The sequence below is a fragment of the Aulonocara stuartgranti genome, assembly GCF_965226115.1.
Source record: "Aulonocara stuartgranti genome assembly, chromosome: 3".
Lineage (NCBI taxonomy): Eukaryota > Metazoa > Chordata > Actinopteri > Cichliformes > Cichlidae > Aulonocara > Aulonocara stuartgranti.
Genome location: NC_138941.1, coordinates 66,970,820 through 66,994,233, shown reverse-complemented (window position 1 = coordinate 66,994,233; position 23,414 = coordinate 66,970,820). Strand labels below are relative to the sequence as shown.

General features: G+C 41.4%; 1 protein-coding gene and 1 long non-coding RNA gene across 2 annotated transcripts in view; both read right to left on the bottom strand.

Moving 5' to 3' along the window:
- Window positions 1–23,414, bottom strand: part of LOC309695652 (matrix remodeling-associated protein 8-like) — a 65,477-nt gene that overhangs the window by 25,861 nt on the left and 16,202 nt on the right. The gene's annotated exons all lie outside the window — the stretch shown is intronic.
- LOC309696422 lies at window positions 2,830–23,040 on the bottom strand. The gene is made up of 5 exons (XR_014273484.1): window positions 22,918–23,040; window positions 22,659–22,742; window positions 21,412–21,510; window positions 3,968–4,054; window positions 2,830–3,833 (listed from the first exon to the last, which is right to left on the bottom strand). It is a non-coding gene; the product is annotated as an uncharacterized lncRNA (long non-coding RNA).

Here is a 23,414-nt window from a genome sequence, read left to right as displayed (position 1 = left end):
ACACACAGAAATTAAATCATCTCTCCTGCTTCCTGTTCCTGCTGCAGAGATGATCCAGGATATCTGCTCATTTATTCAGACTCTGTGACTGAAGTAAAATCCATTCATGATCATCCTGAAGTCTGAAATACTAATAAAACTAATTCAGGCTGAAACACGGTGAACATTAAAACTACTTTGATTGTTTTAAAACAGCCCAAAATCTTCATTTAGAGAAATGATTGTCTTCATTTGAAAGTATGAGTCTGTGTCTCTTTGTTTCCTGTCTGTGGGCTCTGGCTTGTAAAGGCTGTTAATTTTCCTGCTGCACCCACAGCCACGGCCGAGCTGATCCTTTAAAACACAGAGTTCACGATCACAGTCTCTGTTTCACTCCATTCCTTTAGTTGGTGGAACCGTTTAAAAACTACAAATCCCTTCCACGCCAGAACAAATACGTCATTCACACACTGGTGATGGCAGCTACATTGTAGCCACAGCCACGCTGGGGCGCACTGACAGAGGCGAGGCTGTTCATTCTAGTATGAAAGAAGAGTTTCACACCACAGGAAGTGGACTCATTCGCAGAAATCACTCGCGTTTGGATCGCGTGCTTAATAATACTTTAATGATAATGTGACGTTTCTACAACCTTAACCACCCGAGGGGGCGGGGCGTACTCCGCCGAGCGCGTGTCGAGGAGTCCAGGAAGGCTGTAGAGAAGCTCGATTTAAGGGTTAGTGACGTCACTGGTCATGTCGCTCGCTGGTTCAGAAAGTGGTTCAAGTGTTGGTGAGTTATGAACAGAGAGCAAAGAGTCGCATCTGATTCATGACTGTTTGACACTTCTACATCGTCAATGCGATTTTCTGCCTCTGAAATAACAAAATAAAATGATAAAGCCGGATGTTACAAAATATGATACAAATTAAAGCTCATTTTTAAATTCATATTTATTAATTTATTTGTTTATTTCAATTTGTCAGAAGTTTCATTTCTTTTGAGGAGGGAGGGATTAGACTTTTTGGCAAGTATTTCATGGTTCAGGCGTTAAAGAGTTAAGTGTAAAGTTAGTGTGTAATCGATGCAGTGACACTGTGCTGGAGCTTCGCTGGTGATAATCTTTCTGAGGTTAGACAGTGACAGGAAAGTTACTGTTTCTTGTCACCCATTTTAACTTCATGAGTTCTGTTTTTTCATTTTTTACTGCGTCTTGTCTTGATGCATGCTCAACCATCCAGCAGTCAGCTGAGACAGAAGAAGTCAATTGGATGAGTGATTTCACAACACAAGCTTTCCAACAGTTTATTGCTCTGAGAATATTTTTGTAAGTAAATAATGCTGCAGTCAGTCTGTAAGAGTGAATAAGAGTGTCACAGCCAGCATGGTGTAAGTTATTTAAGGACCCAAAATGCAAGCACGGCTTCTGATGAGAGTGATTTATTGAGGAGGATGACATACAACAAAAGGCGAGGGTGCGAGACTGACAAAACCTAAATTGGGAAAACTAAGAATAAAGCTAACCTGAAACCAGATGCAGAGCAACCACACAGGATGACGGAGGGCAATAATGCAGACAAACCAGCAACAAAGGCAGACACAAGGCTTAAATACACAGAGGGAGAGCACAGCTGGGAGTAACCAGACATGACGGGACATCACAACAAAACAGGAAGCTCAAAACACAGAAGACAGACTCAGAGATGCGGCTTCACACAGAGAGCTGACTACACTAGAAGGGATACACAGGCAGGGACGACACAGAACAGAGGGACCACAGAATAAACACAGAGAAACCAAAACACAAACCGTCATAATTCATAATAAAATCAAAAGTAAAAGTGCAAAAACCAAAAACACTGGTCAGCGACCGTGACAAAGAGAGAAGACAGGTGGTGAGCAAGTGTGCATCCAAACCTCCACAAACAGAAAAACCTGTAAGGATCCAAGTTTACTACCGTGTTGTTTTAGTGGACCGAGCCTGAAATCTGTTAAACACAAGAATGTTGTAAAGAACTGTTCAACTCCACAACTGCAGCACATTTTCTATCCGTAACACTGAAACGAATGCACTCACAAAATATTAAAACATATATTTTGTTTAAATCACATTTTAATGAATGCAGCTGTGTTTCAAAATATTTAAAATATAAAATAGATGCTGAGCAAATGTCTAAAATGTCGTTCATGTCTTGTTCCAACTCCTGTCATATATGAGTTAAAATAAATTGTGTTGTTTTGCTCTTCTTGTAATTCTTGTAGTTATGCACTACATGTTCTACATACAGCCCCATCATTGAAGCCTTTATTATTTAGTCTGAAAAGTGAGCCCACAGTGAGGGACCTGACAAAGAGGAAGTGAGCTGTGCGCTAACACCATCTGTGACTATTGAGAAATCATCTGTGAAATATTATCCTGTGTTTTCCAGTTTTTACCAAAAGAAGAATTAATGATGATGCAACTGTATTATTTTTTTCTCTACACAAGTTCACACTCCAGGTGCCTTAAATTTTAAAGTCCATAAACATTAAGGGAAAAGCTCACCAATCATGAAATGCTTTGTGAGCAGTGGTTGGTGACTGTGGGAAAGAAGAACTAGCTTTTAACAGGAAGCAGCAGAACTTCATGATTAGCAATAATTAAATTTAGAAAATGTGAAATTTCTTCTTTTTTTCTAATTTAAATTCATTCACTCATCAACATCCCTGTTAAAAATTTAAATATTGACAGCCTTTATTTCTACTTTTAAACCTTTCAATTTTACTTTTTTTTTTGCTGCTGCTGTTTGTGGGGAGAAATGTCTCCTGTAACAAACAGCTCGCATCTTAACGACTGTAACTCTCAGTCACTGGCTAAAAGTCGGTCTTCTTATTCAGGTGTTTGTAGTGCTCGTCTCTTTCATTTCCTGTTGTTATTGCAGGCCTCTCACTGTTAGCCGCCTTAAACAAACCAAACCTGCTCAGTCTTTGCTTTGTTCTGCAGTTTGAACACCAAGTCTTTGTCTTATCTCCCGCTTTGAAAACAGTTAAAGCAGTAGCCCTGTCTCGCTCGTGGCTTTAAACTGATGTCATTAATGAAGCAGATCAACCAGTAGATGGAAAAAGATTTTGATTGTGACTTGTGGTCATCTTAAGCTTCTGTGAGAGGTTAAACAGGAAGGGCCCTGTGCTGGTTCAGGAAGTTAGTCTGAGTTACTTTATCAGATATAAAAACGTCTCTCTGCTGAGAAGCTGCTACCAGTAAATTTTAGCATATTTTTTATTAAATTTTCAAACATAATTAAACATGAATACTTTTGCCATATAACTTGCTGCTGCTTGGTTCTCAGTAAAATAAAAAATAAAACTAAATAAATAAATTCTTCGGCCTCAAACGTGCAAAACACGTGGTGAAGTGTTTCTGTGCAGTTTTCAGCCACTGTGCAGTTTTTAGCGTGTGGTTGTTCAGCTTCTCTGCATGTAAGGAGGTGTGCATCGATTAGCCACAACCGAACAAGTCACATTTTCCATTTCACATATTTCTGAAGCCCACGACCACGTGAGAAAAACACTGAAAACACACTAGAAGAGAAGTTTATTAATGCTGAAAATAATTTCCCACTGCAGGAACCAACAAACATGAATAAAGATATTAATAATAGAGTTATGAATCATATTAACATATTTATATTCTCATTTGCAATAAAAAACATTTAAAGCAAGTTAAAATAGGAAGTTATTTTTGAATTATCTCAGTGAAAATTTATAGATGTCCTCTGGTCTGAGGTGCTGGGAGGACCAGTTAGAGACCAGCAGCTGGACGTCAGTGGTTGGACTGGTGGACTACTTCAGTAAAGAGTAGATGGTGTCTGGCTCTGGTTTAAAGTGTGAACACAAACAAACAGTTCAAACAAACTTACAGTTTCCTTTCTGACAGAGATTAGACTTACTGAGCTTCAGTGAACACGTGGTTTGCTCGGCTCTGTACAAAGTTAAAGTGCAGCTGTACCTTTGGGCCTCTTTGATCTGCTGGTTTTCGGTCCATGGCAGACGTCGCCTGCTCTCACTTCTGAGTAGATTGTAGCTGGATTGCACTCTGCAGAGTAAAACACTGAAGTTAAAACTACAGCCGTGTCATTTTTTCTATGGCAAACAGTTTATATTTTGATTATGAAGAGATTAAGTGATCAATTTTATAAAGAGCAGCAGATTCTCACTGTGTTTTTTTCTAACAGCTTCTTAGCAGCTCTGCTGTGAAACACAGTAACCACAAAGAACTTTGGGGGGATGTTTGTGAAAAAGGAAGACAGACGACCACAAAGCTGCTGTCTTCTATCAGACAGCGTGATACATTTTACCACAGAGCAACATGCAAACTCGTTCTCACAACATGAACACTGTTACTGCCCAAAGCAGAAGACAAGTGGTTAGAGTCATCAGAATCAGGCTACCATTATCTGGAATCAGCAAGAGGAAGTAACGTCTGTGGTTTCCACACAGAATTTAAAATAAAAATAGAAATAGGGAACTGACTGATTGGTCTCTTCAGTCAGTCTCTTTTTAGATGTCCCCCTGAAACACAAGCACAAGTCTGCCATTTATTAAGTGTTGCTCACTGGGACAAAACTCTAAACAGAAGCTCCCTGGGATATTCTCAAGGGGACAAAGAGCTGGTCCGGTGTTTAGCAACCAGGGAAAAAAAACACACTGTTCGTCTTGAATCCAAGGTTTAACTAAAAGACTCCTCTTCAGTACTCAGGTGTAGACCTCCCAAGATAGGCTGAGGAATATGTGATTGGAGCCTACCCTGGACTGCTCTCTTAAAAAGGGGAACCACCACTTTAGGCTGGCAATCCAGAGGCACTAATCCAGAGCTCCGGGCTATGTTGCAAGAGGTGTATCAACCAAGAAAGCACCACAACATCTATAGCCAGCATATTCAAATGGCAGCCAGTGGGGCACAAGCAGCCTAGCTGCAACCTCCAAGTGAACCTATCCATGGTCCCGCCCGAAACAGAGAGAAACACAATTTTTGCAAGCCTTTATTAATTCCAACAGAAATTAGTGTAGACAGTTAATGCAGCATTCCTATCACTCCCTCTCTGAATCGGGCTGCGAGGACAACTGCTCCCTTAAGCAGCAGTTGTCATTTGACTCCTTAGTGATCCGGTATGTGTCAGGAGTATCGGAGCATGGGAGACATTTTTTTTCCAAACACCAGGTCTCTGTGGCTTTCAAACCCCAAAACACGCAGCCTCAAAAATTGGTCCACCCCAAGGATCGGGGATCGCATTTGCGACCAAATTGGTCGCACTCTAGAGCCCTGAATGGTCATGAGAATTTGCATAATTAAGATTAAGGAACTGACCTCCCAGCCCATTGTTCCTTCAGTGGGCTGGTTTCAGTCATTATGCAAATGTACTGTTTATAAGTTTGGGGAAAGCTGCAGTCAGCTGAGACTGAAGAAGTCACTTGGATGAGTGACGAAATGTTTCTCCCACTGAAAACGCTACCAGACAACTTCTGGGACTAGTTCCCATTTAAAAAATTTTTTTTTCCTTGTACAGATGTCTTTTTTTAATAAATAAAAATATCACCTTCTGTGTGATTCACCTTGGAGTTTACACTGGAAAGAGACTTAGATTTGCCTGCTTTTCTCACCTACCTGTCCACCCTCCACCACTCTGTTAAGAAATCCCAAGTAAGCAATGAGCACAACTGCATTATTCACACTATGCTCTTAATCAGTCTTACTAACCTGTCCTGTCCCCAGTTTCAACGGGTTGTGGTTTAAGGTTTGTAAATAAACTTGTTGAACAGAATTCAATCCTTTGCTGGGTTGTACATTTTGAGTCCAAATACAGTTAATAAGCCATCCATGAGTTGGAGTGGACCATTTTCTGTACCTCCATTGCTGAGGGACTGTACCATTAAATGCAGTGACTTTTCCCCAGAGGAGCTGCAGAGCTATGAACTTCTATGTTTAGGCTGTTGCTGTTTGAATTAATTATAATTTTGTGAATAATACAGTTATCCTATTGAATGTATTTTCCAGAATGTGTGTGATTTTGTGTGTGGTGTGAAAATGTGTGTGCAGCCAATAAACTGTAATTACCTATAAAGCTCAATGTATTTTCATCAGCCTTATGCTAATTAGAAGATGTTAGCATTGTGTTAGCATAACATGGTGAAGCCTAACCCTGCTGTTGGCGACTTTCAAGCCTTTGAGTCGCCGAGCAGCTGAATAGGGGAATAATGTTGACGCGCCCGCTGTTTAAAACGTTAGTCCAAGTTCCAAGTTAAAACTCCTTTATTTGTTATCAAATCCTTAAAATCCGTAGAAAAACAGTGATCAAAAACATTCCAAGCTTGAGCGGTCAGCAAAAGTCGACTTCCCCCATCACCCACTCATTCACAAAATTTCCCTCGGGCCGTGAACAGGTGATATAGCAATCACTATTACAGACACCACGTGACCCAAAGCTACGCCTATCCATAACATTCCGGCCCCTAATTATTACATTTTTACAGTAATAATTACACATCCAACACCACAACTCACAACACACACTTCATCATATCACAGACACCCAGTGAGACAACATAACATACTCAAAAAGTCCACCAAAGTTATTTTCTCATGTCTTCTCTTCTGTCTGCACATGGTCAGTCAGTCATAGGCCAGAGGTTACCAGCACTTAGCCTAAATATAGTCAGTCTGTAATGTACATCTCATAACATTAAAGTCAATTCAAAGTTAGTTATGTCACACTGTGTCAAAATGTCATAATCATGGGTCAGAAGTCTCCTGAAGAAGGCATATCTTTGTGATGGGTCTGCACACATGGCTGGTTGGGGTCTTAATCCAGACCTGACGCACAAGCCCCTTTTCATCTGGTACAGCTCCGGTGACTCTCCCAATGATCCAGGAACCACGAGGTGCAGAATCATCCACTATAAGGACCACATCTCCGGGAACGAAGTTGCGTTTAATCCTTCCCCATTTCTGGCGCTCTAATTCTGTGACTGGGACTCTCTTTGCATATCCTCTAGATATAAGATCTGTCATGAAGGCAGTGTAGTCTTTGTGAAAGTCTTTATCTCTGATGAACCTTTTCTTCAAACCTAAGGCTCGTTGCTCAATTGCACGGTTGTCAGGCATTCTTATGTCTCGGTCTTTTAGTGGCAGGGCAATGCTGTAGTGCCAATCCCCCAAAGTCACCGTCTTGCTGGCCAGTTCCAGGAACTTCAAGTCTTCCTTTGACAGCCCCATCTGTTCATCATTGCTGCTCTCAGGAAAATCCATCTTGAACTGCTGTTTCCATAGCTTGTCCAGTATGACAGCAGAAACTCTGTTGGCGGTAACTGTTGCCAAACATCCTGGCCTTCCACAGCATTCTCGATTAAGTGGCCCATTCACAGTCCAGCCGAGCACAGTCCTAATGGCAAAGGGTCCATCACCTACACTCCGGATGACCTCCAAAGGTTCTAGAGCTCTGGGCATATTCATGCCAATCAAAAGCTCAACATTGGCCTTAATTTCTGGCAAATGAACGTGCTTCAAATGTGGCCAGTCATCCAGGTCCTGTTGATTTGGGATGTTACCAGTATCCACAGGCATTTTATGCTGAGTGAAGAGGTTAGGCATATCACAGTACATGTCACTGTCCAATCCAGCAACTTCAAGTTCAGGTACAATGAAACTGTCCACCACTTTCTCCTGTCCCATGGTGCGCAGGAGAATCTTTGTCTTCCTCCCAGCAATATTCAGCTTGTCCATAAGACCCACTGTACAAAAGGATGCTGAACTCCCATGGTCCAGAAAGGCATACGTTTCCACTATTCTTTGACCTCTCTTTGATTTTACTTTAACTGGCACAATGGCAAGCTTACAGTCCTGTTCACCGGCCCCAGTAAGACCACTAGTCTGGATCGTAACAGGAATGTTATCTGCCTCATTATTAGGTTTGACTTCATTCTTCTCTTTGTGGTGGATATGGAGTATACTTGCATGTCGGAGGCCACAGATTTTACATGAAAGGCGTTTTCTGCATTCTTTGCTTATGTGCCCAGTACACAAACAGCCAAAACAAATGCGGTTCTTTTTAAGAAAAGAAATCTTCTCATCATGAGGTTTCTTATCAAGCAGAGCACATGACTCCAGTGTGTGTCCGCCTTTGCAGAAAAAACAAGCCTTCACAGTGCTGTGACGATCTTGAGCCTCTATCTGATTCTGTCTCTCGACGTCAGAGACTGTTGTGGCGAAGCTACTTCCTTTAGCTTTTAGATGTGGAGAACATTTCCCTCCATTGCTGCCCTTGGCTGCTAGATGTGTTGCTGGAACGTCACATAGATTTCCAAAGATGGGATCTGTTACAATTTTAACTTGACGCTCAAGGAAGGAAACAATGTCAATGAATGCGGCTCTGCGATGTTGCCTCTCCTGAATGTCATATGCTACTGTTCGCCATTTGTCTTTTAACTTATATGGCAGCCTTCTAATCACAGCAAGCATATTGGCAGGTGTATTTAATTCAGAGAGATCATTAATCTCTTCCATTGCATTGCAGCATCCACGTAAGAACAAACAATATGCCTGAAGAGCTTTTCCATCTTCTGATCTAATCAGTGGCCATGAGTGAACTTTGTTCAAATAGGCAGATGCAATCACATGTCCATTCCCAAAGTGCTCATACAGCAGAGTCTTTGCCTTTACATATCCAGCACTTCCAGACATATGTTGGCAGCTTTTAACAAGTTCATTGGGCTGCCCCTTGGTGTACTGTGCAAGATAATGCAGGCAGTCACCAGCATCGCCAGTCTTTGCTTCTATGACCTGTTCAAACGAGCGCATAAAGGCCTGAAAATGTAAAGGGTCACCATCAAAGGTTTGAATCTCCCTTTTGGGCAGTGAAGAAAGACTTTGCTGATGGACCAACATACAAGTTAATTCATTTTGTTTTTCCATAATGGACAACAGATTTTCATTGGCTACTGGAAGAGCAGCTTGTAGCTTAGGCAAAGGTGGAATTGATCCAAAAGCATCAGAAGGCCCCATAAAAGCTGGTGCAGGCCTTTCCCTTTTGATATTCTGTTGCACTGTTTTTACTTGAAGCTCTGCATTCCCAGTGATTGCATTTCCTTTTGTAAGCGTCTGAGGAACAAAAGTCTCTGCATCAGCATTAAGAATTTCAAGGCTGTTTCCCTTTGTTTTAAAATATGATTCCATTCCATTAGATTTCCGTGAAGCGACGCTCCGCATAGCGGATCCAGTTCTCAGCACGTTCACCTTTGCAACAGTTGCAGCTATATCTGCTTCAAGCTGAAGTTGTTCTTTCTTTCTCCTCAATTGTTCCTCTTGTTCTTCAAGAGAGTGTTTTTCTTTCAGCATATGTTGACGTGCGAGCAAGGCGGCCATTTCAGCTTCTGCCCTGAGACATGCAGATGAAGTAGATGATACTCTTGAGCTTGACCTACTGCCTTGATTTGACACACTGTCGGATGGCAACACGTCATCATTAACATCGTTCTGAGGATTAAGAGATAATTGTGGTTCTTTTCCAGTGTGCTCTCGAACCTCCACTTCTCCTCCCAGGGAAGTTTCCTGTGACTGTGCCTTGTCAGATGATGGCCTCCCTGAATGTTTATCAGTTTCAGAAAGCCATATGTTAACATCCTCCATAAACCCTTTATTGTATTTAGAGATGCTTGAGAACCATGTATTTTGTTTATCTTTCTCATCAAATGAGATTAGAGAAAGTAAAGATTCATGCAATGCACTGGCATCCTTAAACAGGTGTGTTAACTCATCAAACTGTTTTTTGACTTGTGAATGATTTTTATCATCTTTCATTAGCTCTTTAAGAGACATAATAACACTTTTCATTTTGTTTACATGCCTTTTCCGATCTGTTTGGATGGTTTCAATTTTGTTTGCAAGAGCTTTCTCAGTGAGGGAAGTTATTCTTTTATCCTTTTCAGTTTTTCCAACAACAGATGCAGCCTGTGATCCACTCATTTTAAGCATTCAACATAAGCAGCATGCCAAAATCCAAAACAAAGGCAACAGCAATTCCTTCAAACTCAGTTGAACGCCTGCAGAGCCACAACTCACACACACCAAATCCAACAGCAAACGTAGCGGTGGGCGTGTCACAAAAACATCTTCGTATGGTCAGAATCCAAACTGCGTTCAAACAAACAATACGCAGCACAAAAACACAGTTTACATACCACCGTCGTCTTCTCCTTATCTGTCGGTCTAGCCGCTTTTACGGGTGTAGTGGCGGCGGTGTGTGGGCTCGCATCGGCGTTTATTCAGCGCTGATTGCGGGACGGTCCATTGCCGTCGCACTTTTTGCTGACAAATGTTGGCGACTTTCAAGCCTTTGAGTCGCCGAGCAGCTGAATAGGGGAATAATGTTGACGCGCCCGCTGTTTAAAACGTTAGTCCAAGTTCCAAGTTAAAACTCCTTTATTTGTTATCAAATCCTTAAAATCCGTAGAAAAACAGTGATCAAAAACATTCCAAGCTTGAGCGGTCAGCAAAAGTCGACTTCCCCCATCACCCACTCATTCACAAAATTTCCCTCGGGCCGTGAACAGGTGATATAGCAATCACTATTACAGACACCACGTGACCCAAAGCTACGCCTATCCATAACACCTGCTAAACCAAAGCCTCAGTGTGTGTGGGTGTAACCCTGGTTAACATAGCTAACAACAAATAAAAGCCTGTTAGTAAAAACAGTCATAAGAAATATATTACAGGTGATAAATAGTCAATAAATAGATCATAATGGTTAGAAAATTCATTAAAAACATCAGCAATGATATAATTCATGGTATAGGATTTCATTTGTGTTTAAAAACATGTTAAAAGGGTACAGAACTTGCTAATTCATGGTGTTTTATGTTAATTCAGGTAAAATGGCTAAAATATGTGTTGAGACTCTTATTGTGAAAGGGCACGCTGCAGCGTGACTCCTGTGATTAGCCACACCCAATCGGGTTGTTCTTTTTTTTTGATGCTCGAGAGGGAGAAATGCAGACAGTCCTTGCAGAGCTGCTGCTTAAATGAGTGAAAAAATAGTAAAAATAAGCCAAAAATCTACTTAAAGCCATTTTTGTACTCTGGAGAATGTATTTTTGTTTTTTCCGACCTGTCCTTGCCTTGGTGACGTTGTGAACATAACCGAACGGGACTTGGCCATAGAGCTGGGCGATATGAGATTTTTTCATATCACGATATGTTTTTTTCATTTCAGGCGATAACGATATCTATCACGATATAAGCCAAATAACTATATTTGTAAGATTTAAATGTGCCGTTGCTCACAAGTAAAATGTGAAATAATCAGCAGCTTGTTTTTAAATATTTATTTCCCATAATAAGTTCAACAGGGTAGATGTACTTAAGGAACATGAGACTTTTTCAGATAAATAAAGGCAAATATTGCAAACTACACAAAAGGCAGCCGCTAAAGCGTTTAAGTTTCAAAATAGAACAAATGAAACAGACTAAATTGTCAATTCCACTTAGAAACAAAATATTAATTCTAAAAATAAATCTTAGTTTGTTTTACAGAAGAACAGACAAAACTGACTAACTTTTGTCAATATCAAATAAACTGAGAACTAAAAGGAAATTCTCAATCTCTCCTTGTTGTATAGCTTAGCTTTTCAAACAGTTTTAACAGTTACTTTAGTCTGACAAAAGCCGAATGACGAATTAGCGCTTCCAGTCAGAGACTGAGGCTACGTCCACACATACACGGGTATTTTTGAAAACTGAGATTTTCTGTTTTCGTTTTAAAAAATAATCCCGTCCACACATAAAGGCAGAAATGAAGGAAAACGCTGCTATGAACATGCCAAAGCAGCAGGTGGCGCTAGATTCCTAACCGTGCAGAAATGTTGGCCAATCAGAAGTCTAGAAGCCTCGGTGGGAAAAAGTAAACAAAGCTGCGGCATAGAAGCAGAACAGAGTCGTATGTGTGGACGGACAGTAACTGTGTGTATATGTAAGCATTTAAACACTGCAGAGAGTAGAATTAACAGTAACAGTATTGTAGAAATTCATTTCACCGAAACAATAACGTGGCGCACAGTGTGACGCATGCACCAGTTTATTGTATTTCCAGACTTGCTTTCAGCACAATTTACAGTGCACGCTACTCTGTTTTTTGTCAGACTTGAAATAGCCGAAATACCTTCACACTATGGAACTTCTTTGGCTCTTCCGTTCGACAATCTCTCCGGCATTGGAACCATCATCTGTTTTCTCTTCGGTCACGCTCATTTCCTCCATTACGCGCTGGCTCCATTACCCGCTGGCTGCTTCCCAAACAAACACACGTGCGGCTTGGCACTTGTGCTGTGCGTAGCAAGTCACGCGACGTGATGCTGCGGCTGTGATTGGTTCAGCTCTGCGCTACTGAATTTGGATCGGCTGACCTTTTTTTTTTTTTTTTTTTTTTTTTAAGAGGACAAGAGCGGCGAGGTCTATCGCGATAGCTTAATTTCTCTATCGAGTAAAAGTTATATCGCGATACATATCGTTATCGTTCTATCGCCCAGCTCTACTTGGCCATTAAGGTTTGGATCGGGAAATGCTGAGCTAGAATCGGAGTTTGATCCGCTGAGCGAGAAACAAGATGGCGAGCCACCCACGGACCCATTGAACTGTACCGAGCAGGAAAAAGGAAAACGCCCCCTGCTGGACGTTGAGCTCTTTCGCTGATAAAACTGGTAGGATTAATCCATACACCTCTGCAAAAGAACAGCGGACTTTTCAAAGCACTGGATAATCATTCGGAGTAGTTCCAGGACTAATAGTTAAAGGACACAAAGACAACTTTCTTTTGTTTATTTGTTTGTTTAAGGGATTTATTCAGCCTTTTGCTGAATTGTTTTCAGTTTTACATTTATTTATTTATTTTCGTAATTTATTTTGGTCAACCTTACATTTTAATGCTGTAATGGTGTTAATGGAAGTGTAAATAATTTTGTTGGGTTAAAACAAAATAAGAACTGGTTGAGAATTTAAAGGTGAACCTAGACCAAGATTAAATTAAATCTTGGGCCTAAAGAACTGAACTTGATTTAAAATAACACAGTGTTAATGCAAATAGATCAAAGGATAAACTTGAACTTAGAACTTGAAATAAATAAAACAATAACCTAGGTTGAGAATAACATCCTTCTAAAGCCAAATAAAAGGTTTTGAGATAAATAGGATGAACTAACAGAACATACTGAACTAAGAAGGGGAAAGAAAACATCTTGTTTTCCTTAAATGTGTGATGTTGAATGTTTTATGTAATGTGTCTATAACTGTCTATTCTCTGTCTTCACAAAATAATAAGCCGGCAATTTAAACGTATTTACTGGTCTGTGGTCTTTATTACATGCTACGCTCATTACTGCTCTAGTAGTCGAACCTAACTGGTCCTAGTATACTGTAACGACTCCAGAAGTGTTACAGAAGTGGCGAGCCAGCCAGGAGCAGTAATTGATCCCTCAAGTTTTTTTTCTGACCCAGACCTCAAAAATAGGCCAAGTCCGGCAAAATGGAAATAGTTGACAGAGAAAATGTTAAAATCCCAAACTCAGTTATTGTTAGTGGGATTACAGGCACAGACGCTGATGAAGCTTTAAAAGACTTTTTAAGCAGATATGGTCGAACAGCAAGAACCCTTAAGATAGATGACCCTAAGTCTTCTTACCACAAAAATGCTATTGTAGAGTATGAGAGTGGATCTGCTCTGTCGACACTTGAACCCTTACTACCCTACACACTTGAATGTCCGAATGAAGTCACTTATCAGATACGAGCCCTGTCACCTGAGTACATCGCAGCTGTTACCAACGTCGCCACCAACAGTTTTTTCAATGAACTGCAAAACATTGCTAGACTTAGTGGCAAATCTTTTGAAGCTGTTCTGCATGAACACCTTTCCCAATGTGCTCAGTCAGTCACACACAGCACAGAAGCTCCTACCCCAGATGCACATAGTGAACTAACAACCCAAGTACAAGCAAATGACCAACCTATCCAAAGTGAAACTGCAGAACTGATCAAAGCTAACATATGCATCAGCGATTCTGAGTCAGACAACCAGACACAGCCAGATCTACAAACTACCATTCCACAGAGCTTTATAACACACCCTGATGTGCAAAAGGTTGTAGTAGAGCACATAGTGCGAAGTGAAGCTCTTGTCTCACCAGTGAGCGCCTCCTTCCGCCTCAGAAATTTTTCAGGCAAACTGCCCTGTCCTAGTCATGAGGTGGACTTTGATACATGGCGCCACAGTGTAGAGCTCATACTTCAAGATCCCAATCTGTCTGTCTTGCAACGCTCGCGGAAAATCGTAGACAGTCTTGTACCGCCTGCTGCCAACGTGGTGAAACCTCTGGGCCCTGAAGCCTTGCCCTCAGCTTATCTTGAACTACTCCATTCAGCTTTTGGCACTGTGGAGGATGGCGACGAGCTTTTCGCCAAATTCCTCAACACATTACAAGATGCAGGTGAAAAGCCTTCACACTACCTCCATCGCTTGCAAACAGCTCTCTCAAAAGCTCTGAAAAGAGGCGGTGTCGTAGCTAGTGAAGCAGACCGACACCTTCTGCGTCAATTCTGTCGGGGGTGTTGGGATAATGCCTTGTTAACAGATCTTCAGCTCGAAAAGAAAAAAGATAAACCCCCCTCATTCACCGAGCTGCTGCTACAGTTGAGAGTGGAAGAGGACAAGCATACTGCAAAAGAAAGCCGAATGAAAAAACATTTTGCTGCCACCAGACCAAAAGTAGCCTCTCACTCTATTGCTGCAAATGCTGACTTTCCTGCGCTCACCATGCAAGACGATCTCACTGAAATGCGAACACAAATAACTGCGCTGCAGAGTGAACTGACGAGATTGAAACCCCAGAAAGTAGACCCACCAGTAGATGCTCAAAAGGATCTGGTCACAGAATTAAAGGCACAAATCAGTCAGCTTCAAAGCCATCTCGCAACATTAACCCCGAACCCTCCTAGGAAAAAGTCTAACCCTCCAAAAGCTACTGCTAAGACCAACTCGCAAGTACCCGAACGAACCCTTTTGACATCCCAAGCTGCGAAGAGTAGGCCCAGGCCTGGTTACTGCTTCCAGTGCGGCGAAGACGGCCATATTGCCTCCGTGTGCCCAAATGACCCAAACCCGTCTTTAGTCACTGACAAAAGGAAACAGTTGAAAGAAAAACAGTTGCTGTGGGATAGACAAAACAAGCAAACACAGCCTTTAAACTAAAGGGAGCCCTCATTGCGGGACAAATGGGTGCTACGGACAAAACTAGTCCCACCGAGCCTTCACATAAACCCAAAAAACGATTCTCAAACAATAAATCAGCCACTGTGAAACTACCCAAGGGTCTAATTGGAGCTAAGTACACTGCTCAAGTGAAAATCAATGATCAAGCTTGCAACTGCCTTCTTGATACCGGATCGCAAGTGACCACAGTGTCCCGATCGTTCTATGAAAACAATCTTGCAGACCTTGAAATCCATCCAATACAGGACCTGCTAGAAGTCGAAGCTGCAAATGGTCAGAATGTTCCATATTCAGGCTATATTTGTGTCGACATTACCTTTCCAAAGAACTGTTTTGGTACTGAACTTACTGTGTCTTCTCTTGCATTAATTGTTCCAGACACACGCTCTAGTGTTCAGTCTTCTCTCTTAATTGGCACTAACACTCTTGACCTTGTCTTTGAAAGCCTCTCCTTGGCTAATACAGACCTCAGTATCCTGCCTTATGGTTATAGAGTAGTGCTGAGCGTGTTACAACAAAGACACAAGCAAAAAGAGGACGACAGCCTTGGTCTTGTCACTCTGTCAGGGAAAGAGCCTGAAGTCATTCCTGCAGGCCAAACTCGAGTGTTAGAAGGTTTAGTCCACGCAAAAACTGAACACTCAGGCGGGTGGGTAGTAGTCGAGACCCCCTCTACATCCTCCTTGCCAGGTGGTGTCTTGGTCACCAACTGTCTACTTACCCTTGCTGAGAAACCCTCACAAAAGCTTCCAGTGGTCCTGCGAAATGAAAGTAAGCATGACATAGTTATCCCTGCGAAAAGTGTCATAGCTGAAATGCATGCTATTCAAGAGATCATACCAAACAGTCAGATCACAGAGCAGTCCAAACAGACTCCCAGCTCAAACCCTGCTGAGCTTAATCTTAACTTTGCTGATTCTCCAGTCCCTGCTGAATGGAAAGAACGAATCACACAAAAGTTAAGTGCTATGTCGGAGGTTTTTGCACTACACGATACAGACTTTGGTTGCACTAACAAAGTAAAACACCAAATCAAACTGAGCGATGAAACCCCCTTTAAGCACAGACCCCGTCCTGTACGACCACAAGATCTTGACGCCGTACGGAGGCATTTGCAGGAGCTAAGCGATGCAGGTGTCATTCGCGAATCCGAGTCGCCATTTTCCTCACCGATAGTGGTGGTAAGGAAGAAGAATGGAGACGTAAGACTCTGTGTAGATTACCGTAAGTTGAATCTGAACACCATCAAAGACGCCTACGCGCTTCCTAACTTGGAAGAAGCGTTCTCCGCCTTGACAGGATCGAAGTGGTTCTCGGTCCTTGACCTCAAAAGTGGGTACTACCAGATTGAGGTCGATGAGGCAGATAAGCACAAAACAGCCTTCGTATGTCCGATGGGGTTCTTTGAGTTCAACCGGATGCCTCAAGGCATAACAAATGCTCCCAGCACATTTCAAAGGCTGATGGAGAAATGTATGGGTGACATCAACCTTAAGGAAGTCCTGGTCTATCTAGACGACCTTATAGTTTACTCCGAAACCCTCGAACAACACGAGACCCGCCTTCTCCATGTGCTTAATCGTCTCAAAGAATACGGTCTGAAGCTATCGCCTGAAAAATGTATGTTTTTTCAGACGTCAGTTCGGTACTTGGGGCACATTGTCTCCCAAAACGGTGTAGAAACAGACCCCGAGAAAGTAGCAGCGTTAAAAACATGGCCAAGTCCCAAGAACTTGAAAGAACTCCGCTCCTTCTTAGGGTTTGCGGGGTATTATAGGCGGTTTATTAAGGACTTTTCTAAGATCGTAAAACCCCTTACCAACCTAACTGCTGGATACCCCCCACTGCGAAAAAACAATAGCTCTAAGTCCAACTACGTCCAATACTTTCAGCCAAAAGCTCCTTTCGGGGAGAGATGGACAGAGAGTTGTCAGAAAGCGTTTGAGACTATTATAGACAAACTGACTTCTGCCCCAATTCTAGGCTTTGCCGATCCCAAGTTGCCTTATGTATTACATACAGATGCAAGCACAATCGGGTTAGGGGCAGCTCTTTATCAAGAGCAGGAGGGAGAGTTGCGAGTAATTGCATACGCAAGTAGAGGACTATCCAAAAGCGAAAGCCGTTATCCTGCTCATAAACTTGAGTTTCTTGCCCTCAAATGGGCTGTAACGGAAAAGTTTTGTGATTACTTGTATGGCAGTCCTTTCACAGTAATAACTGACAGCAACCCCCTAACTTACATTTTGACCACCGCTAAGTTAGACGCGACGAGCTATCGCTGGTTGTCCGCCCTGTCCTCTTTCGAGTTCCAGCTTAGGTACAGAGCAGGCAAACAAAACATGGACGCAGATGGCCTATCTCGTCGTCCGCATCTCGAGCCATTAAATGACCTTGTCTCCCTGAAGGAACAGGAGCGGATCCGTCAGTTTGTGCAACACCACTTGCCTGGCACCGATCCTTTCACTCACGTTCCCACTCAAGCTGTCAGTGCAATATGTGAGAAACATCTAGTCCAGTCTCTTGACACAGACCATGCTCTCGCCTGCCCACTCGTAACTTCACTGTCTACGTCCGTTGATGCTGTTCCCGACAGTTTCGACCAGTGTGATGCTTTTCCTGTCATTCCAAGCTTGTCAGAAGAAGAGATAAGACAAAGTCAAACAAACGATCCTGCTATCAGTGAAATCATACACCAGCTTGAAACAGGTGAAACATCTCCTCCTACTGTACGCAACGAGATCCCACAACTTAGCATCCTTCTGCGTGAGTTAAACAAACTTGAGTTGCAGAACGGGATTTTGTACAGAAAAAGACAAGTAGGTGAAGAGACACAGTACCAGCTGGTTCTTCCTGAAAGTCTAAGATCTATGGTTTTCAAAAGCCTTCACGATGACATGGGTCATTTTGGTCTTGACCGGACCCTTGATTTAACCAGAACCAGATTTTTCTGGCCAAAAATGGCCTCAGACATAGAGCAAAAGATCAAAAGCTGTAGCAGGTGTGTTTGCAGAAAGACTCTGCCAGAGAGGGCGGCGCCCCTAGTAAACATTCAAGTCACCAGACCTCTAGAGTTGGTGTGTATTGATTTCTTGACAATTGAACCAGATCGCAGCAACACTAAAGATGTCTTAGTTATTACAGATTTCTTTACGAAGTATGCTGTAGCAATGACAACTCCCAACCAAAAGGCTAAAACTGTAGCCAAGGCCCTGTGGGAAAACTTTATAATCCACTACGGTTTTCCTGAGAAGTTGCATAGCGATCAGGGAGCAGACTTTGAGTCAAAAACTATCAAAGAGTTATGCGACCTAGCTGGGATTCAGAAGGTCAGAACTTCACCCTACCATCCCAGGGGAAACCCTGTGGAGAGGTTTAATAGAACCCTGCTAAACATGTTGGGTACACTCAAAGACGAAGACAAGAAACATTGGCGTGACTTTGTTAAGCCACTCGTTCACGCGTATAACTGCACCAAACATGAAAGTACAGGGTTTACGCCGTACGAGTTAATGTTTGGCAGACAGCCTAGGTTACCCATTGATCTTGCCTTCAATGTCCCCCTGAACCATCGCCAGCAGCAATCTCACTCACAGTATGTTAAAGCCCTCAAATCTCACCTTCAGGAGAGCTACCAACTGGCTACCAAAAATGTAAGCAAAGTTGCTGAACGTAACAAAACTAGATATGACAAACATGTAACCGAATCTGTCTTAGGTGTCGGAGATCGCGTGCTTGTAAGGAATGTTCGGATTAGGGGAAAAAAACAAATTGGCTGATAAGTGGGAGTCCGTCGTCCACGTGGTTGTAAGCCAAAAAGACAACCTCCCAGTATACACAGTCAAACCCGAGCATCACCAAGGTTCCACTAGAACTCTCCACAGAGACCTTTTGTTACCTTGTGGGTTTTTGCCAACTGCCCCTGAAAATCCTCCAGCAGTCCAAGTAAAGCCTCATCGGCCAAGAACACGTCAACACCCAACAACTGATCCTGATGAACCTGAACTTGAATACCACTCTGAGGAGGATAACTACCCTCTGTATTACCCTCCACTTCCTCCCAAGGAGATCTCAAGGTCGATTGAGGAATACGAGGTAGTTTTTCCTCCCAAGGCTAAGTCAAACCATGCTAATGAGCAACCCAAATCAGACAATTCTCAAGTCTCAGAAGATGTGACAGTGCCTGATATTGCTCAAGAGCACATGGACATGACGGAAACTGTAAATTTACCTGATTGTGGAAACCTACCGGATATGGAAAACTTACCTGAAAATGACAAAATACCCGAAATGGAGAAACCACCTGAAATGGAAAACTTGCCTGAACCTGCAAAGGAAGGAGCTCAGATAACTCAACAAAATGAAAAGGACAATGCATCGGATTCAACGAAAACTAATGATGAGGAAGCAACTCAAACTCACGTGAATGAAACTGAACCTGTAAACAATGAAACTGAAAGAAATGACCCCGAAGCAGAGCAATCAGTCAGAAGATCATCCCGAGAGAGAACAAAGCCCAAGCACTTAACATACCCTCAATTAGGCAACCCTCTTGTTGGCATAGTACAGTCTTTGTTCCAAAGCTTAAGTGAAGCTGTCACAGGCTCTATTGAAATCCATGATATCCAGGTAGTCTGAGTATGCATTATGCAAAGGGGCTTGCATACATTTAAGAGGGGAGGGTGTAACCCTGGTTAACATAGCTAACAACAAATAAAAGCCTGTTAGTAAAAACAGTCATAAGAAATATATTACAGGTGATAAATAGTCAATAAATAGATCATAATGGTTAGAAAATTCATTAAAAACATCAGCAATGATATAATTCATGGTATAGGATTTCATTTGTGTTTAAAAACATGTTAAAAGGGTACAGAACTTGCTAATTCATGGTGTTTTATGTTAATTCAGGTAAAATGGCTAAAATATGTGTTGAGACTCTTATTGTGAAAGGGCACGCTGCAGCGTGACTCCTGTGATTAGCCACACCCAATCGGGTTGTTCTTTTTTTTTGATGCTCGAGAGGGAGAAATGCAGACAGTCCTTGCAGAGCTGCTGCTTAAATGAGTGAAAAAATAGTAAAAATAAGCCAAAAATCTACTTAAAGCCATTTTTGTACTCTGGAGAATGTATTTTTGTTTTTTCCGACCTGTCCTTGCCTTGGTGACGTTGTGAACATAACCGAACGGGACTTGGCCATTAAGGTTTGGATCGGGAAATGCTGAGCTAGAATCGGAGTTTGATCCGCTGAGCGAGAAACAAGATGGCGAGCCACCCACGGACCCATTGAACTGTACCGAGCAGGAAAAAGGAAAACGCCCCCTGCTGGACGTTGAGCTCTTTCGCTGATAAAACTGGTAGGATTAATCCATACACCTCTGCAAAAGAACAGCGGACTTTTCAAAGCACTGGATAATCATTCGGAGTAGTTCCAGGACTAATAGTTAAAGGACACAAAGACAACTTTCTTTTGTTTATTTGTTTGTTTAAGGGATTTATTCAGCCTTTTGCTGAATTGTTTTCAGTTTTACATTTATTTATTTATTTTCGTAATTTATTTTGGTCAACCTTACATTTTAATGCTGTAATGGTGTTAATGGAAGTGTAAATAATTTTGTTGGGTTAAAACAAAATAAGAACTGGTTGAGAATTTAAAGGTGAACCTAGACCAAGATTAAATTAAATCTTGGGCCTAAAGAACTGAACTTGATTTAAAATAACACAGTGTTAATGCAAATAGATCAAAGGATAAACTTGAACTTAGAACTTGAAATAAATAAAACAATAACCTAGGTTGAGAATAACATCCTTCTAAAGCCAAATAAAAGGTTTTGAGATAAATAGGATGAACTAACAGAACATACTGAACTAAGAAGGGGAAAGAAAACATCTTGTTTTCCTTAAATGTGTGATGTTGAATGTTTTATGTAATGTGTCTATAACTGTCTATTCTCTGTCTTCACAAAATAATAAGCCGGCAATTTAAACGTATTTACTGGTCTGTGGTCTTTATTACATGCTACGCTCATTACTGCTCTAGTAGTCGAACCTAACTGGTCCTAGTATACTGTAACGACTCCAGAAGTGTTACATGTGTGTCAAAGTGAACCAGGATGGAGACAAAGAAGAGTAGCTGTACCTCTGATCTTTGATTTTTCTTGCTTGTCTGTGATGAAGATCTGTTCATAATTGATGTTGTCATTTCTCACTCCTGAGTAGATTACAGCTGGATCGTCTTCTGCACAGTCAAACATACACAGAGGACAATGCAAAGGTAAATGTAATTTCAACTATTGATGTTACATAAATAAGGGGAGGTAAGTAACACTGAATTAAGTTCACTTCATCTAGTTACTAATTGTTCTTCTTTCTCTTCGCGTTTGTGTTAAAACTTTTTATTATTGATGAGAAACAGGATGTTGGACGACTACAGCACTGTTAGATTCTGTTAATCACAAACCACAAACACACAGTCCAACACACAAGGAAACAACAATCAACACACCACTGCAACTTTAAAGACTAACATTCAAATCTGATAAACATAATCAAGTTGTTAGATTTTTCAAAAATAAAATAAATAAAATATCACGATTCGCAAAAATAAAAAAGTACAAAGGTAAACTTTTAGGTAAAGTCTAAAATGCTTTAAATTTTTCACCGGTGGATAGAAGTACTAGACTTTGTACATAATCTCTTTTATGATTACTTTTTTTTGAAAAAAGCCAAATAAATATTTGATAACTCAGGATGCTGACCAATTTCATGATGACTGTCAACAAAATAGATTTTTTAGGTAAGTTAAACTCTTGCCTTTCTGAATAACCTGATATACAACCTTTCAGTTGTACTAATAGATCATCCAAAAAGTCTATGTCAGAGTTTTGTGGATGAATTTTCTGGATATTTGGACATTATTCAGCACAAGTTAACATACATCTATGGGTCTGTGGATGTGATTTGTTAACCAAAGACAGGCAGCATTAGCCGATAACTTAGCACTCCATCCTTTCATCTAATTTAGGTTACTTTTGGTCTCCAGTAAATCATGACATCACAGTGCCTTTTTCTTTGAATTTTAGTTGAATCTCTTTCTAACATTTATTACAAGTGATTAAATAAACACCATGCTAGTTATAAATCCTTGTAAAACAAATACAGTGACAAACATGTTAACAGTGATAACACAGATGTAAAGGTGTTATGTCATCAGGCATCAATGCAACACCATGATTCCTTGTGTATTTAGAAATCTCTCCACAATATAAAAATGACAATATGTCTCTAAAGTATTCACATTTAAAAAAACAAAAAAAACTAAGTTGTCTTGCATACAAAAATATTACAAAAACCATCCGCCACCCAGATCACAGCACTCAGTATTACCTTTGTTATGTTTTATTGATTGTTGTCGTTGTCGATGTGTTATTCTAATGTCACTGTATGTAATCACATCTTTTGCAGCTTGATCTGCTTAAATGAAAAACATAAATTAATGTTTAATTTAAAAGCACTGAAAAAAATAATTTTAGCTTTGTAACATGTAACAGCATGGAATTTCTTACATTAGTACAGAATCTAAGAATCTAAAAATCATTTAATCATAATAGATGCTCAAACTCTAAAATCAAAATCTCAGTCTCACCTTCAGGTTTCCTATGGGTACGTCGTCTCCTCAGGAGAACCAGTAACACCAGTGGAACCACAACACAGACTGATCCAACACATGACAACACAGGTATGAGAGAGGAACCAAGAGGAGAGGTGGATGCAGGTGGAGGTGTGGATGCAGGTGGAGGTGTGGATGTAGGTGGAGGTGTGGATGTAGGTGGAGGTGTGGTGGTGTGTTCCCCTAAAATAAAGCAAACACAGTCATTAAGTTGTCGTCACATTGTGAATGTTGAAAGCTGCAGAAACACAGACAGGTGAGTGTGTCACCTGTGACAGTGATCCAGCTGGATGGAGACTCTCCATGACCGCTGATGTCACACTTGTAGAGGCCTTCATCAGACCTGGAAACATGCTGGATGGTCATGTGACCTGTAGGCTGCTTCCTGATGAGGGAGCCATCTTTATAGAAAGCAGCTGGGAGGTTGGAGGGAGTGGTCTTTGTTTTACAGAGCAGAGTGACGTCATCTCCCT